At 37.1% G+C, this 17,411-nt stretch overlaps 1 pseudogene; it reads left to right on the forward strand.

Annotated features, from left to right (window-relative positions):
* The first annotated feature begins 6,278 nt into the window (after positions 1 to 6,278).
* LOC138822610 (zinc finger protein 280D pseudogene) lies at positions 6,279 to 7,771 on the forward strand (annotated as a pseudogene).
* The last annotated feature ends 9,640 nt before the right edge of the window (positions 7,772 to 17,411 follow it).

The following is a 17,411-nucleotide window of genomic DNA, read 5'->3' on the forward strand; positions in this document are numbered from 1 at the left end:
GTCAGGTATGAAATGGAATACATATGCAGACCTATATCCTGTGTAATCAATGTGATCAATGTTTTATGTTCCATAATAGTCAATAAAATAAATGGTCAATACATGAATTAAACAACAAAATAAAATAAATACACTGAATGCAATATGGAGTCAACATATGTATATAAATATAAATCATATATGTAAATTGTACATGAATAGATAGGATGTTTTCTAGTGTTGGAGATCTATTTTAGGCATAAGGAACAGACCTGAATTTCTTGACTTTAAGTAGGCCAGCTTCCCATTCCCACACAGTGCAACAGAGTTACCAAGACATTGAGTTTCAATCCCAGTCCTGGCAGAAAAATGGTACCTTTGCAGTATGTGAGGCCCAATTCTTAAGCATTTCATTATGCCTCCATTTTATGAATGTGATTGTTTAACTGCTTAATAAAGAATTAACAAAAATCGATCAATATCCTATAATATAATTGCGTATAATTTTATCCTAGAATCATTCAAGAACTGCCCAACATGACATATATCACATTCCATTGGTATTCCTATGGATAGAAATGAGTTCCTTAGGATCTCCAGCCATTTGGAGGTGGCAAGACCAGGATTCCAACTGTGAGCTCCAGCTCCCACCACTTCAACCTGGGGATAGGGTACTCACCGGGCTGTCCAAGAATATCAGCAAGACCAATGATTAGACAGGCACCAGTGGCTCTCAGCAGTCCTCCTTGATACTTACAAGGCTGTGATGGGAGGATCATGGTCAAAGTCATCCTAGTCAGGAAAGTCCTTGAGACCTCTGTCCAACTTCAGTGCCAACAAAGCCAGAAGCCCAGGGCTCCAGTGTGGAGGGCGAGCCTTGAGCAAATGCAGTGTACAGACTGTGCCCAGATCCTGAGTTCAAGGTCCGGGTCTGGCAACAAACAGACATACAGAACAATCTGTGCAGCCATCCAGCTAAAGCAGGTCACCATCTCATCTCCAACTGAATTAGACATTGTTCCTTGGGAAAAGATCTGGGGGAGCTGCTATCTTCTTGACTCCGCCCATGCTGCTCGCATCACAGAATTCTGGCCACACCCCCATTCTTTCATGGTTATTTCTGACCAATGGGATACAAGAATGGTGATCACGCCCACATTCCATGCTGCCTAGTAGCACCTGGGATTCCCTCTGTTAGTTTACAACACTACCAGCAGTTGAGGAAAGTAGAGGTGGCTGAGTGGTGAGGAAGAGACTCAAGCAACTTTGGACTATAGTAGGAAATTGAGATGCCTGCCCGCACCCTCGCTCCCTCCTCAACTTTCCAAGTTGCAGGATTTCAAACCTCAGGCAATGGTGCACTGCCAGCCTGCCTAAAGCCCTTACCTGGTCCCTGGTCTTGGTTCTCTGCTCTTGGCCCATGTGTTTGCAATGCCGCTGCCATTGCTGCTTGCCCCACCTGGAGCAGCCCCCAGCAGCTTTTCTCAGCAGCACAGGTGAGTGGCTGCCCCCAAATCACCACTACCTGGGCTCAGACACCCCTCTGGGGGCACCATGATCCCATGCTTGTTTCCTCATCCTGGCTCTGCGGAGCCACCTTTCTGTCTTGGGCATTTCTGAAATAGAAACTCAATATATGCTTTATTTGGACTGGATCGAGGTCCTCCTATCTGGGACAGGTATGCTCCACCAGGCCTGGTCCTCTGTAGTTGGGATAGTAAACATGTAGCCCCATACTCAGTCATCGATTTAGATGGATTATCCCAAACTTTTAGTCCACAGCAGCCGATTCTTGACCACAGGTGAAGCTCTGGGTAGGGCCACAACCATCAGACCTCATTTTCCTCACAGGACAGTTTTGAGGAAAAAAGGGATTTATAGAGAGGGAATCTCTGGAGCATAGCTTGGCATGGTGGGAGTGGCATTCAGAGAAGGTTCTCTGCAATTCTGTGAGCAAATGACAGGAAGATACCCACAAAGAGCACAGGTGGGGCCAGTTATTAATCATGCAACAGCTGAGGATTTTGAAAAAAAACATGGCTCTTTTAAATCATTACCCTATACCCATGAGGAAGGGGATCCTTCACTGTGTTGAACTTTGCATCTGGGGAAACCGAAGCACAGAGAAGTCAGGTGACCTCCTTATGATTTCAACTTCACAGGGCGCTCGGCCTGACTTCACTACCATGCTCCCTAGGACAATGGGTGCTATTCAATACCACTTCTTGTAGTAGGAAGTCTACTTCTTGTCAGTTGTGGGGTTTTAACCCTAGGCATGGGCACTGATCTTGAGCTCCTCAGCAAAAGGCTAGTGCTCTATCACTTGAGCCCACAGCACCACTTCTGGTTTTCTGGTGGTTCTTTGGAAATAAAAGTCTCAAAGACGTTCCTGCGGGGGCTGGCTATGAACCATGATCCTCATATGTCAACGTACAGTGTAGTTAGGATTAGAGTTCTGAGCCACCGACACAACTTAATTTTAATTCTGACTTCTCTCTCTCTCTTTTACAAAAACTGGTTCAATAGGTGCTGGAGGAGGCGGTCCAGCATCCCCATGTGGCTGGAATCCAAGGTGACCCTCTCATTATGGAGGTGGGCTGTGGGTCAGGAGCTGTCCCGCTCAGCCTGTTGAAACAGCTCCCTGAGGTAAGCCCCACTATTCCCTAGCTAGACCATGAAATTCATTGTCCATCCAGCCTTACTGGACTTATTGAATTGTATTGTTTTCTACATCATTTTCTATCACCTGACCAAACTTATGATACAGAGTTACGGAGTGAAAATGTAATGCCTTCTTAAGAAAGTCATTTAGGGCTCTGGGAATGTGGCTTCATGGTATGGTGATTGCCTAGCATGCATGAAACCCTGGGTTCAATTCCACAGTAACACAGAAAAAAGAAAAACACTAGAAGGAATGCTGTGCCTCAAGTGGAAGAGTGCTAGCCTTGAAAAAAAAAAAAGCTCAGGAATAATTCCCTACCCCTGAGTTTAAGCCCCAGGACCGGCCAAACAATAAGTAAATGGAAAATAAAGAACCCATACTTGAAATATATAATTGCTACTTCCATACTGACACCTGATAATAGCCTCTAATTCATGTATTTTACTTAGGATACTGTGTTGAAAAAAGTTTTGTTCATTAAGTCACAGCAATTAATGCCAGGAATGTGCTTAGATGTCAGCTGAAGATTAATTCTGGAAATTCAAGGATACAAGGATTTTGGATCATCACTGCTAATCACAAAGTGAAAAGTAGTCTAAGTGTGATTTTGAAATCTTTTTGATCAGTTTTGGCATCAAAAATGCAGAAGGTAATTAATAGTTGTGACAGAAAATAAGGAGTAACTCCAGATGTAAGGAAAAAATGATAGTAAATAAGGTATACCAGAAACTGGTCTAGAGAACCATTTTTGGTTATTGACGAACTAGTTGTCAACTAGGCTTTTGCTCATTGCCTTTATCATTCTAAATCTCTTAGGCTAGTTCTTATTCTCTGCGTGATAAATGTTTCTCCTTTTTTTTTTTACTTCTGTGCCTTTTTCCTCTTTTTTCTTTTTTAAATTTTTTTATTTTTTTTAATTTTAATTTTAATTTTTTGTGAACATACTGTACAGAGGGGTTACAATTACTGGACAAGATAATGAGTACATTTATCAATCATTGCAGCCTCCTCCATTGTTGACCTTTCACATCCCTTCCCATCCTCTCCCCAACCCTGAACCCGAACTCCTCCACTCTGCACCAAAGTTGTAAAGTTCGTTTTTGTCATGAAAACTTGTACTTCTCATAGTTGCATCGGGTCCAGCTGTATCCTTAAATAACTTGTTTTTCCACATCTCCTCCACAAATTATAACGACATCAAATATAATGAAAGCAGTGGTTGTACTGTGGGGGAGGGACATACAAAGCAGCAAAGATAAACTTATAAGTGAGTTAGAAACAAATGCATGAAAAAAACATTTAAATACATATCAAGGGTTCATTTTCCTAAGATCACATTATCTGACCTTTACTGCTTGACTCATACATATATTAGATATTGCAAATAAGGGAAATCATGGGACCTATGTTTCTTTGGGCTTGGCTTACTTCACTTAATACAATTTTTTCCAAGCCTTTCCATTTCCTAACAAATGGGACAATGTCATTCTTTCTGATGGAGGAATAGAATTCCATTGTGTATATATACCACATTTTCATGATCCATTCATCTACTGAGGGGCATCTGGGTTGGTTCCATATCTTAGCTATAGTAAATAATGCTACAATAAACATAGTTGTACTGTTAGCTTTAGTGTGGACTTGTTTGTGAACATTTGGGTAAATGCCCAAAAGTGGGATTGCTGGGTCATAGCAGAGCTCTATGTGAAGTCTTCAGGAACCTCCATACTGCTTTACAAAGAGGTTGAACAAGTTTACACTCCCACCAACAATGAAGTAAGGTTCCCTTCTGTCCACATCCCCTCCAGCATCTGTTGTTGTTGGAGTTCTTGATTATAGCCATTCTAACTGGTGTGAGGTGGTATCTCAATGTTGTTTTGATTTGCATTTCTTTTATGGCTAGGGAGGTTGAGCATTTCCTCATGTGCCTAGTGGCCATCCTTCTTTCTTCTTCAGAGAAATTTCTTTTTAAATCTTTAGGCCACTTATTTATTGGGCAGTTGTTTCTTTGAGGATATGTTGTTGGGGGATTTAACTTTTTGAGTTCCAAGTATATTTGAGATATGAGACCCTTGTCCATTGTATGGCTAGTGAAGATCTTCTCACAATCCATGGGCTTTATATTGATCTTGCTTGCTAGGTCCTTTGCGAGGCAGAAGCTCTGCAACTTCCTGCAATCACATTTGTCCAACCTTTCTTTGATTTGTTGTGTTTCCTGGTCTCTATTAAGAAAATTTCGGCCTGAGCCAAGGAGGCCTAGGATTTCTCCTATTCCATCCTGTAATGTTTTCAGAGTGTCTGCATTGACTCGGAGTTCTTTGATCCATTTGGAGTTTATTCTGGTGTAGGGTGTTATATAAGGATCTAGTTTTAATTTTCTACAAGTAGTTAACCAATTTTGCCAGCACCATTTACGGAAGAGACTGTCTTTCTTCAATCCTATTATTTTAGCACCCTTATCGAAGATTAATTGGGTATAGGTCTATAGGTTCATTTCTGGGTTTTCAATTCTATTCCATTGGTCCTGAGGTCTGTTCTTATGCCAGTAACAAGCTCTTTTGGTTACTATGGCTTTATAGTAAAGTTTGAAATTTGGTATTGTTATTCCACCAGCAGTGTTCTTTCCGTTGAGGAGTGTTTTTGCTATTTGTGGTCTTTTATTGTTCCATATGAATTTTTGGATTGCCTCTTTTATTTCCTTGAAGAATGAGGTTGGAATTTTGATCGGTATTGCATTGAATTTGTAGATACCCTTGGGAAGTATTGCCATTTTCATGATGTTAATCTTTCCAATCCAGGAGCATGGGAGGTTTTGCCATTTTCTAAGTTCTGTTTTGATTTCCTTCTTCAAGATTTTAAAGTTTTCATCATAGAGTTCCTTAACTTCTTTGGTTAAGTTAATTCCTAGGTATTTTATTTTTTGAGGTGCTATTACAAATGGAGTTACTTTCCTAATTTCATCCACACTTTTCTCATTGTTGGCATACAGAAAAGACATTGATTTTTGGGGGTTAAATTTATGCCCTACTATCTTGCCAAAGTTTTGAATCAGCTTGAGTAATTTGGGAGTGGAGTCCATGGGATTCTTTAAATACAAGATCATGTCATCTGCAAAGAGCGAGAGTTTTATTTCTTCTTTCACTATTTGGATCCCCTTTATGTTTTTGATCTTGTCTTATTGCTGTAGCTAGGCATTCTAATACTAGATTGAAGAGAATTGGAGAGAGTGGACATCCTTGTCTTGTTCCTGAGTTAAGAGGAAATGGGTTTAGTTTTTGACCATTAAGTGTAATGCTGGCTGTAGGTTTGTCATACAGAGCCTTTATTATATTGAGTAATGTTCCATGGATTCCTAATTTTTCCAAAACCTTCATCATAATCGGGTGTTGGGGCGCGCGCGCGGGGCCGCGCCAGCTTCCCTCCCCCCCACTTCCTCCCATGTCTCCCTTCCCCCTCTCCCACTTCCCATGGGTCAGGCTGCTGGCTCCACAATGGGAGCAGCCGCCGCCCCCACTGCTGCCGCTGCCGCTTGATAGTTTTTCCCGCTCCTCCTTTTTCTCCTCCTCCTCCGCCTCCTCCTCTTTCTCCTCCTCTTTTAGGGCTCCAGTCAGGCCGAGCTGGCTCCGCTCACGAAAATTCAGACATGGCAGAACTTTTTATGGAATGTGAAGAAGAGCTAGAGCCATGGCAGAAGAAAATAAAAGAAGTTGAGGAGGATGACAATGATGAACCAATCTTTGTTGGAGAGATAGCAAGTTCAAAACCAGCAATTTCAAATATTTTGAACAGAGTTAAACCAGCTCATATTCAAGGGGAATAAAGAATGGTGTGCTCAGTCGAGGTATTTCTGCTGCATTCAAGTCTACAAGTCAACACAATACGAACCCATCAAATCCAGTTGCTGCCTCGCCAGTAAATTTTCATCCTGAATCTAGATCTTCAGATAGCTCTGTTATTGTACAGCCTTTTTCTAAACCTGGCTATTTAACAAAGTCATCCCGAGTTGTATCTAGTAATTCTTCTGAGTTACTGTCTGACTTGACCCAGAATACAGAATTACCACAGTACCAAGGGATACCAACAATTTCTGGAGCAGGTCTGAATGAAAATTTGTTTTTATCAAAACGTCCTTCTGCTTCTGAACAGTGTAAATCCAAAAAATCCCAAGCCTGGTGAAAGTGTTTCTGTAACAGATTTCTCAGCTGTATTCCCTGTAGTTAAAACTCCTTCACTGATTTCTCCCCAAGCTATGCCATCAAAAGGTGAAAATACTTCATCAAATTAATCTAAAGATGGAACGCCTTTTCCACGAGCTTGTCCAAAGTGCAATATTGATTTCAATCTTCTGGATCCTATGAAAAATCACATGCAGTATTGTTGTCCAGACATGATAAATGACTTTTTGGGACCAGATAAAACAGAAAACTCAAATACAGCAAATAAAGCTATGACTGCTGATTCAGAGAAAGGAAAATTGATCATGTTAGTTAATGACTTTTATTATGGAAAACATGAAGGAGATATCCAGGAAGAACAGAAGACTCATACAACCTTTAAATGATTCAGTTGCTTGAAAGTTCTCAAAAATAATATTAGGTTTATGAACCACATGAAACACCACTTGGAACTTGAGAAGCAGAGCAGTGAGAGCTGGGAAAACCACACCACCTGCAAGCACTGCTACCGGCAATTTCCCACACCCTTCCAGCTGCAGTGCCACATCGAGAGTACACACACTCCTCACGACTTTTCTACCATTTGTAAAATCTGTGAATTATCATTTGAAACAGAACATGTTCTTTTACAACATATGAAGGACAATCATAAACCCGGTGAGATGCCATATATCTGCCAGGTTTGCAATTATAGATCATCATCATTTTCTGATGTAGAAACTCATTTTCGAACATCTCATGAAAACACTAAGAATTTACTTTGTCCATTTTGCCTCAAAGTTATCAAAATTGCAACACCCTATAAGCATCATTATATGAAGCATCAGAAAAAAGGAATACATCGTTGTAAAAAATGCAGACTGCAATTTTTGACCTGCAAGGAGAAAACACTTCCTACTTGATGCTATTACATTTTTTAAATAAATAAGCATTCTCTACGTGATCACTTGAGGGGTTAACTCTTTCTATAAATGTGTTTAATCACTCGAGTACTGTATTAAACATCCATAATCATTATCAGGAACTTGTGATTGAGATGAGAAAGAAATATCTAGATTTCTCGCTTCTCTTTTCCTCTTCTCCTTTTTCTAGTGAGAATTCTCAGCCTTTCTCCAAATTCTCCTATTAATAAAGAAAGAATGACACATTGTGGATATCAAGCAAAAGGCTCCAAAGCCTGAGTTTTATTGTTTCAGAAATAGATGAAATAAATCAGAGTGGCCCAAGGAAGAAGAAAAGCAAGATGTTTCCCTTTCTGGCTTCAACAATAGAGACTGAACACGACTCTAAACATCTAATAAACAATTTTCCTTAGCTAATTTTTAAAAAATATTGTTTTTTAATAAATAATAATTTTAACAATTAAAAAATTTAAAATATGTAGTAATTTGCTGTTTGCTTTTAGTAGGCATGAAATAAGACTGCATTAACATTGTGTGAGTTGAGAGGCTAAATTTTATCAGAATCCAAACAAAATGAAAAATATATGATTTTAAGAAAATAGCTTTTAGTTAAATTTTCAACATGACATACACACAGGGACATCTTTTTTCTTCTTTTCCTCTCCACACTTCAATAAGCAGTTCATGTAATTCAAATAGCTGTGTTTCTTTCAGAAATAGATTACACATAAACAAGTTAAAAGATGAGAACCAGTATTGGTGTTGCATTCTTTAAAAATAGCAGTCAAATAACTATTAACCATAATTCCAAAATAATAATCAAATGCTCTTGAAAAGAGAAGATTGTAAGCAGAATATACAAAAAGTGATAGTGCCAGCACTGCTTCAGGAGCTGCTGTCTGATATTTAAGATTTCTAGTAAATGACAATTTTTAATCAAGATTAAATGCTTTCAGGAACCAAATTTTTTCTAGTTATATTTTATTGAAGGAATATGTTGTTCAAAATTAATGAAAGGGTAACAGTTTATAACCTGTAGAAAGAATGCTTACACACTCATTGTGGTAGGCATTAAATACCTTCCCAAAATATCTATAGTCCTGAAATATCTAATCAATCAAATGTAGATTTACATTTTATATATAAGTTTGTAAAATAATCACCTTTCATTGCCCAAGGAACACAAATTTGAATAATTATCAGATGGGCAAAGTATACTCAAAAGTCCCAGTTGTAGTTCAAAAGGGACATCATTAGGTAAGAAACATCAGAAAGATGTAAAGATGCTACATTAGAAGATTAAGAAAAAGACAAGAACAAACATACTGAAGTTTCTGGGAAGCGGAACAGGAAGTATATGCCTTTTCCACTAGATTCACCTGAAAAATATTTTAGCTCTGTAGGAGGCTCTATTTTAATCTAGTGAGACTTATTTTAGATTTCTGTCCTTTAGAAATGTAAATGATAAATACGGATTATTCAAGACAATTATCTTGTAAAAATATTTTACAGCAGATTTGGTGTAGTAAGCTAAATCAACTACAGCCTTTTCCTGATGCAACTACAAGGATACCACGAATCCTAGTTTCTGAGAATAAGAAAAAGTTGCCACCAGCTTTATACACATGTAAGATGTACATACTACTAAGGGCCTTGCATTAATGAAGTCTTGAATTCCTAAATAATATTTAAACAAGAAGCTCCCTATCTTCATTTTCATATTTGGGGATCACTAAGTACCAAAGTTATGTGGAAGGCTAGGGTAAGAATATAGAAATGAAATATGTCTCTTGTTATTATAAAGATAAATTATGTTATTTTGATTTACAGTTTCTAAGATAATAAAAAATAAGGTAAAACCGAAATGGTAACTCAATCTTTTCTCCTTCCTAACTTTCCAACAGAAATTAGAGAATCCAGTAAAGATAAGCAATCCCAGGATAGTATAGGATGTTATAGGATCACCGGATGGTGAAAAAGAAGTTAACAAAAATGGGTTCCATGGAACAATGGGAAAAAATATCTACACCTACAGATTGTGATATAGCTAGAAAATAGTTTGCCCTATGCTAAGTCTTTGACATTTTAGCTACTTTCATTCCTTTAGGAAATGACTTTATTAGTACTCAAGGGTTTGCAGCTTATAACCCAGCAACAAATAATGCTTCTAAATGTAAACAAGCATGATACTAAGAGTAACCAAGGCTACTTGCATTGCTATAGCTGATAAAGTAGAATGATCTTGGGGAATAGTCAAGCAATCTTGAACTTTTTTATACCTTTCTTCTTCTCCAACACAAGAAGTCCTAGTCTAGATATGTAAAATTTCAATAAAAGATTTTTATGCTTTTTATCGTTCACATTAAAGCAAATACACTTTTCCTTTTTGCAAGCCTGACTTTGAACCAGTCAGACCCTCACCATATTTTATAGACAAACGTTTACTGCTTTGGCTTAGGCGTTTTCTTTCCTTTGGTTGTTGCTCTCTATTATTTTCACAACTACATAGAAAAAAAGATAAATCCATTTTACTTATGTTGGATTGTTCAAAGTCTAGCTGTCTTCAGTTTTCTGTTCCCTTCTTCACTGTTAATTGAAGTTTAATTATTGCTCTTTAAATTATAACAAAAACGTGATACTTTAACGTATATTCTCATTGAAACCAGTGAATACAGGCGTGTAGGCGATTGTTTTATAATTGTTTCAAATATTTTCCTTGGCTATTTTCATTATTCCCTTTGTTCCTGTCTTCTAATCAGGAACACAAGGTTACACAAAAGAGCTTCCTAAGGAATAGGATGTTAGGCAGAAAAAAACAGATATATAATTAAAGGTTTTCATCTCTTAAGAGACTGAAAAGCTCAGAAGACATTGTGTTATTACTTGTACAGTTAAGATGACTTGAATGTTTTGGTTCTTAAAATAATTCAAATGCATGTAAAATGTTACAGTTGTTCCAAAAAATGATTATGGTTTATATTTTTCTGCTTCAATGAGATGAAACCTCTTACAAGGTTGGAGGGCATATTTATTTTAGGGTAGAAGGGGTAATCTTAGAAAGCCAAGGGAGTTTCCTAAAACAACACTGCCTATCACATATCAGTTAATTATATTTATGACATATAAGTATATAAACATACAAATATGAATTGAGTGAGAAATGTGTGATTTACACAATTGATTCAATGACATTTAAAACCAGAGTTCACTTCTCTACGTTTATATAAACTAGTATATCTAGTGAGGATTTAAAGGTTTTTATAATACATATTTTAACATTTATACCAAAATATTAGTTTATTTGTAACTGTTTACTTTTAATTTTTGTCGGTCATGGAGCTTGAAATCTTGACCTGGACGAAGTCGGTCAGGTCTTCAGTTCAAGACTAGTTATCTACCACTTGAGCCACAGCCAGTTTTCTGGTGGGTCATTGGAGATAAGGGTCTCATGGTCTTTCCTGCCTAGGCTGGCTTTGAACCATGATTCTCAGCTCTCAGCCTCCTTAGTAAATAGCGTTACAAGTATGAGCCATTGGAGCCTAGCAACATAATTATTTTTTACACATTTATGAAATATGAAGTGATATTCCCATTCATTTATATGTTGTTTAATGATCAAGCCACATCATATCCATTAATTTCTGCATGTAACATTTCTTTATGGGGAGAATGCTCAAAAAGTTATCTTCTGACTGTGATGAAATATCTATTCTTAAGTATAATCACTTTGCTTCTTGTAGTATAAAATTAATATATTTACTTTTAATCATGGAAGTTTGCTAATTAAAGTTATATAAAACATGAATTGTAAAGTGAAAGAAATTCATAGTTCCTTTGCTTGTTTAAAGAAAATAATTATGCATTTTTTCAATTATATTTCTTTGGGAATATGTAGCATTCATTGATTTAACTGTTAAAATTGATAACAGTTACATTATATCAAGTAGATTCAAATTGTATTTGAAAATTACACACTTAACACAAATATACTTCACTTTCTTCTAAGACATAATTAAAATAATAGTATAGCAAAGCTTGGTGTTAGTTGTTCATGTGTAGAATCATAGAAACTCAGGAAGCTAACACCTGAATATTTTAGCTCAATATCAGTCCAAACAGAAAAAAATGTGAAAATTTAACTCCAATTAGCCAGCAGGAGGCAGAAGGTGAGGATGTGGCTCAAGGAATAGCGTGTCAACAGCCCTGAGCAAAAAATACAATGGAGACCATTAAACATTGTGTTCAAGCACTAAAAATGGAATATACACAAAAGACAACAACAAAAAAATAGTATGAGCATCAGTAATGAAGACAAAATAGTAGAAAAGATCATGAGAAATATTGTGAAAACATCTGGAAGACAGAAATTATTAGATAGAATTTTGATTCATGAGAGGTAAAAGTAACAGTATAATTTGGACAATCTCATTGTAGTCATATGTGTTGAAACATGGCTATTAGGTAACATGTGAAAGAGCAGACTGGATTACCTGACATATCAGACTTCGTCTGTAACTATGCATTATCTCACTCTGCAAAAATCTAAAATCGTGCTTGTTAATTTAAAAAAAAACCTCATGTTAGAGACTGTTTGGTCCACAAAGAATGGGGTCCTTATTTTGAGGCTTCAGACCAGTGCTTTTTTTTTTTATAACCACACCTGTTTTACCCCTCTTCCCTGGTGCAGCTATACCTTACTAAGCTGGCACCAAGCCAAGGCTTTGAACTAGACCTCCCTGCCTTTTTACATTTAGAAACATTATTTGTTGCTGGGTTATAAGCTACAAACCCTTGAGTATTAATAAAATCATTTCCTAAGAGATGACAGTAGCTGTGTAAACAAACCTAAACTGTCAAAGACTTAGGATAGTGAAAACTAATTTCTAGCTATATCACAATCTGTAGGTGTAGATTTTGTTTCCCATTGTTCCATGGGACGCATTTTTGTTAACAAATCGTATTCTGCTGTCTTTTCATAAGAAATCATAGAGGTGATTTTTTTGCCTCTTATTCAATTATATCTAATATTTTAAAGTAGATTTGTCCTAATATAATATTAATTTAATCGATTATTTCATTAGGGTGATGGTGGTCTGATTTTTTTTCCAGTACATCTTATCGCTTACAATAAATGAGAACATGTTGTATCAGTATCCTATTAATATAACAAAATACATTATAAAATTAACTTAAAAGGAGGAAAGATAAATCTTGACTTCTGATTTTATACATTTCATTGTATGTTTCTTATCCTCATTGCTTTGGATTGCTGGTGGCACAGTACCCCATGTCAGGAACATGTGATGGATTATTTGTATTCATGGAAGCGAGGAAGTAAAGAAGAGGTGGAATAGGAGTGGGGGAAGGGAGAAAGAGGAGCAGGGGAAGAGGGAGAGGGAGAAGGAAAAAGAGAAGGAGAAAGAGAATTAAAAGAAGGAAGAGGAAGAAAGGACTTTGATGTTAACATCCTCTTTGATCACAAGTTCTCAGTGACCAAATCTTTATGACTATGCCCACTTGAAAGGGTTCACCTTTTTACGGCAACATAGTGAAAGCTAATTATTAATCCCAATCCTTTTTGTTTTCAGATTTCATTTATTGCGTGGTGGATAGATACATCTATACAATTGTGATAACTTCTGTTCCTAAATATTTACATGACTTAATCAGAGAAGCTATTTGGCATAAAGGTGGTTGGGTTATACAATTGCTGGAGAAATGAATGAAATATTTAGAGGACAAATGCTTTTAATTTGACAGATAAGGAAGTTTCAAGAGATTTCATTTTTTTTAATTTAATTTTATTTTATTGTGAACATACTGTACAGAGGAATTACAATTACATGGGCAGGATAATGCGTACATTTATTACCAAGCATTGCAGCCTCCTCCTTTGTTTACCCTTCATATCCCTTCCCAGCCTTCCCCCTCCCCCCATCCCAAACCTTCACCTTCCCCCCCTCCCCCATCCCCCTCCCGCACCAAGGTTGTAAAGCTCGTTTTGGACATGACAACTTGTACTTCTCATTGTTGCAACAGGTTCACCTGTATCCTTAAACAACTGGTTTTTCCCCATCTCCTCCAGTTATACTGACATCAAATATAGTGAAAGCAGGGGTTATACTGTGGGGGAGGGACATACAAAGCAACAAAGAGATAATCTTATAAATGCTTTAGAAACACATGCATAAAAGAAAAAAAAACATTAAAATACACATCTAAGGGTTCATTTTCCTGACATCACATTATCTGACCTTTTCCGCTTGACTCATACATATACTAGATATTACAAAAAAGGGAAACCATGGGACCTATGTTTCTTTGGGCCTGGCTTAATTCACTTAATATAATTTTTTACAAATTTTTCCATTTCCTAACAAATTGGGCAATGTCATTCTTTCTGATGGAGGCATAGAATTTCATTGTGTATATATACCACATTTTCTTGATCCATTCATCTACTGAGGGGCATCTGGGTTGGTCCCATATCTTAGCTATGGTAAATACTGCTGCAATAAACATAGTTGTTCTGGTAGCTTTAGTGTGGTCTTGTTTGTAAACATTTGGGTAAATGCCCAAAAGTGGGATTGCTGGGTCATAGGGGAGTTCTATGTGAAGTCTTTTAAGGAACCTCCATACTGCTTTCCAAAGTGGTTGAACAAGTTTACATTCCCACCAACAATGAAGTAAGGTTCCTTTCTGTCCACATCCCCTCCAGAATCTGTTTTTGTTAGAGTTCTTGATTTTTGCCGTTCTAACTGGAGTGAGGTGATATCTCAATGTTGTTTTGATTTGCATTTCTTTTATGGCTAGGGATGTTGAACATTTCTTCATGTGTCTATTGGCCATCCTTCTTTCTTCTTCAGAGAAGTTTCTCTTTAAATCTTTAGCCCACTTACTTATTGTGCAGTTGTTTCTTTGAGGATTTGTTGTTGGGGGATTTAATTTTTTTGAGTTCCAAGTATATTTTAGATATGAGACCCTTGGCCGTTGTATGGCTAGTAAAGATCTTCTCCCAATTCTTGGGCTTTCTATTGATCTTGCTAGCTATGTCATTTGCCCTGCAAAAGCTCTGCATCTTTATGCAATCCCATTTGTCCAACCTATCTTTGATTTGTTGTGTTTCCGGGTCTCTATTCAGAAAATTTCGGCCTGAGCCAAGGAGACCTAGGGTTTCTCCTATTCCATCCTTTAATGTTTTCAGAGTGTCTGCTTTGAGTTCAAGGTCTTTGATCCATTTGGAGTTGATTCTGGTGCAGGGTGATATATAAGGATCTAGCTTAAGTTTTCTACATGTAGTTAACCAATTATGCCAGCACCATTTACTGAAGAGGTTGTCTTTCTTCCATTCTATTGTTTTAGATCCCTTATCGAAGATTAGATTGCTGTAGGTCTGTAGGTTCATTTCTGGGTTTTCAATTCTATTCCATTGGTCCTGAGGTCTGTTCTTATGCCAATACCAAGCTGTTTTGATAACTATGGCTTTATAGTAGAGTTTGAAGTTTGTTATTGATATTCCTCCAGCAGTGTTCTTTCCGTGGAGGAGCGTTTTTGCTATTTGGGGTCTTTTATTGTTCCATATGAATTTGTGGTTTGCCTCTTCTATTTGCTTGAAGAATGAGGTTGGAATTTTGATAGGTATTGCGTTGAATTTGTACATAGCCTTGGGAATAATTGCCATTTTCACAATGTTAATCTTTCCCCAATCCAGGATCATGGGAGGTTTTGCCATTTTTTAAGTTCTGTGTTGATTTCCTTTTTTAAGATTTTAAAGTTTTCATCATAGAGGTCCTTCACTCCTTCGGTTAAGTTAATTCCTAGGTATTTTATTTTTTGTGGGGCTATTACAAATGGAGTTGCTTTCCTAATTTCAGCCACACTTTTCTCATTGTTGGCATACAGAAAAGCCATTGATTTTGGGGGGTTAATTTTATAACCTGCTACTTTGCCAAAATTTTGAATCAGCTAGAGTAATTTGTGAGTGGAGTATATGGGATTCTTTAAATACAAGATCATATCATCTGCAAAGAGGGAGAGTTTTATTTCTTCTTTCCCTATTTGGATCCCCTTTATCTCTGCATCTTGTCTTATTGCTGTAGCTAGGCATTCTAATACTAGATTGAAGAGAAGTGAAGAGAGTGGACATCCTTGTCTTGTTCCTGAGTTAAGAGGAAATGGCTTTAGTTTTTCACCATTGAGTATAATGCTGACTGTAGGTTTGTCATATACAGCCTTTATTGTATTGAGGAATGTTCCATGGATTCCTAATTTTTCCAGAACCTTCATCATAAAGGGGTGTTGGATCTTGTCAAATGCTTTTTCTGCATCTATTGAGATAACCATGTGGTTCTTATTCTTGCTCCTGTTGATGTGATGAATAATATTAATTGATTTGCGTATATTGAACCAGCTTTGCATCCCTGAAATGAATCCTGTTTGATCATGTTGTATGATTTTTTGGATGAATTGTTGAAGTTGATTGGCCAAAATTTTGTTGAGAAATTTTGCATCAATGTTCATCAAAGAAATGGGTCTATAGTTCTCTTTCTTTGATGAGTCCCTGCCTGGTTTTGGGATGAGGGTTATGATGGCTTCATAGAATGTATTCGGTAGTGAGATTTCTCTTTCAATTTCATTGAAGAATCGGATGAGTATTGGTGTGAGCTCTGCTTTGAAGGCCTTGTAGAATTCCGCTGTAAAACCATCTGGTCCTGGACTTTTCTTAGCTGGGAGGTCTCTTATTGCTGTTTCGATTACAATGCTTGATATGGGCCTGTTGAGCTGGTTCAACTCATCTTGGTTTAGTTTTGGCATGGCAATATTTGCTAGGAAAAGGTCCATTTCTGTCAAGTTTTCAAACTTATTTATCAAACTAAAGTTTTGATAAGTATTCCCTTATAGTATTCTGAATCTTGGTTTTTTCCGTGGTGATGTTTCCATTTTCATGTCTGAGTTTATTAATTTGGGTGTGTACGCCCCTTTTTCTGATAAGATTTGCTAAGGGTCTGTCAATTTTGTTAAGTTTTTTGAAGAACCAACTCTTTGTTTTGTTGATCCTTTCTGTAGTTTTTTTTGGATTCTAATTCATTTAATTCTGATTTAATTTTGATTATTTCTTTCTGTCTAATGGATTGGGTTTTATCTTGCTGCTCTTTTTCAAGGAGGTTTAGATGTGTCATTAAATTGCTAGTTTCAGATCTCTCCAATTTGTTGATGTAGGAGCTCAGAGCTATAAACTTGCCTCTGAGTACTGCCTTTGCTGTGTCACAGAGGAGCTGGTAATTTGTGTGTTCATTTTTGTGGAATAGCATGAACATTTGAATTTCCTTTCTGATCTCTTCCATGACCCACTCTTGATTCAGCAGTGTGTTTTTCAGCCTCCATGTGATATCAGACTTTATTTGGTGGCTTTTGGTGTTGAGTTCTAATTTTATTCCCTTGTGGTCAGAGAGAATGCAAGGTATAACTTCAATGTTTCTGAATTTAGACAAGCTTGCTTTGTGGCCTAAAATGTGGTCTATTTTAGAAAACATTCCATGTGCTACTGAGAAAAACGTGTATTCTGATGCTGCTGGGTGAATTGTTCGGTAGATGTCTGTTAAGTCTAGTTGATCTATGCAGCTGTTTAGATCTGCGGTTTCTCTGTTGAGTTTTTGCCGAGTTGATCACTCTAGTGGGGCGAGTGGTGTGTTA

The sequence above is a fragment of the Dipodomys merriami genome, unplaced genomic scaffold, assembly GCF_024711535.1.
Source record: "Dipodomys merriami isolate MVZ:Mamm:240054 unplaced genomic scaffold, mDipMer1.0.p SCAF_113, whole genome shotgun sequence".
Lineage (NCBI taxonomy): Eukaryota > Metazoa > Chordata > Mammalia > Rodentia > Heteromyidae > Dipodomys > Dipodomys merriami.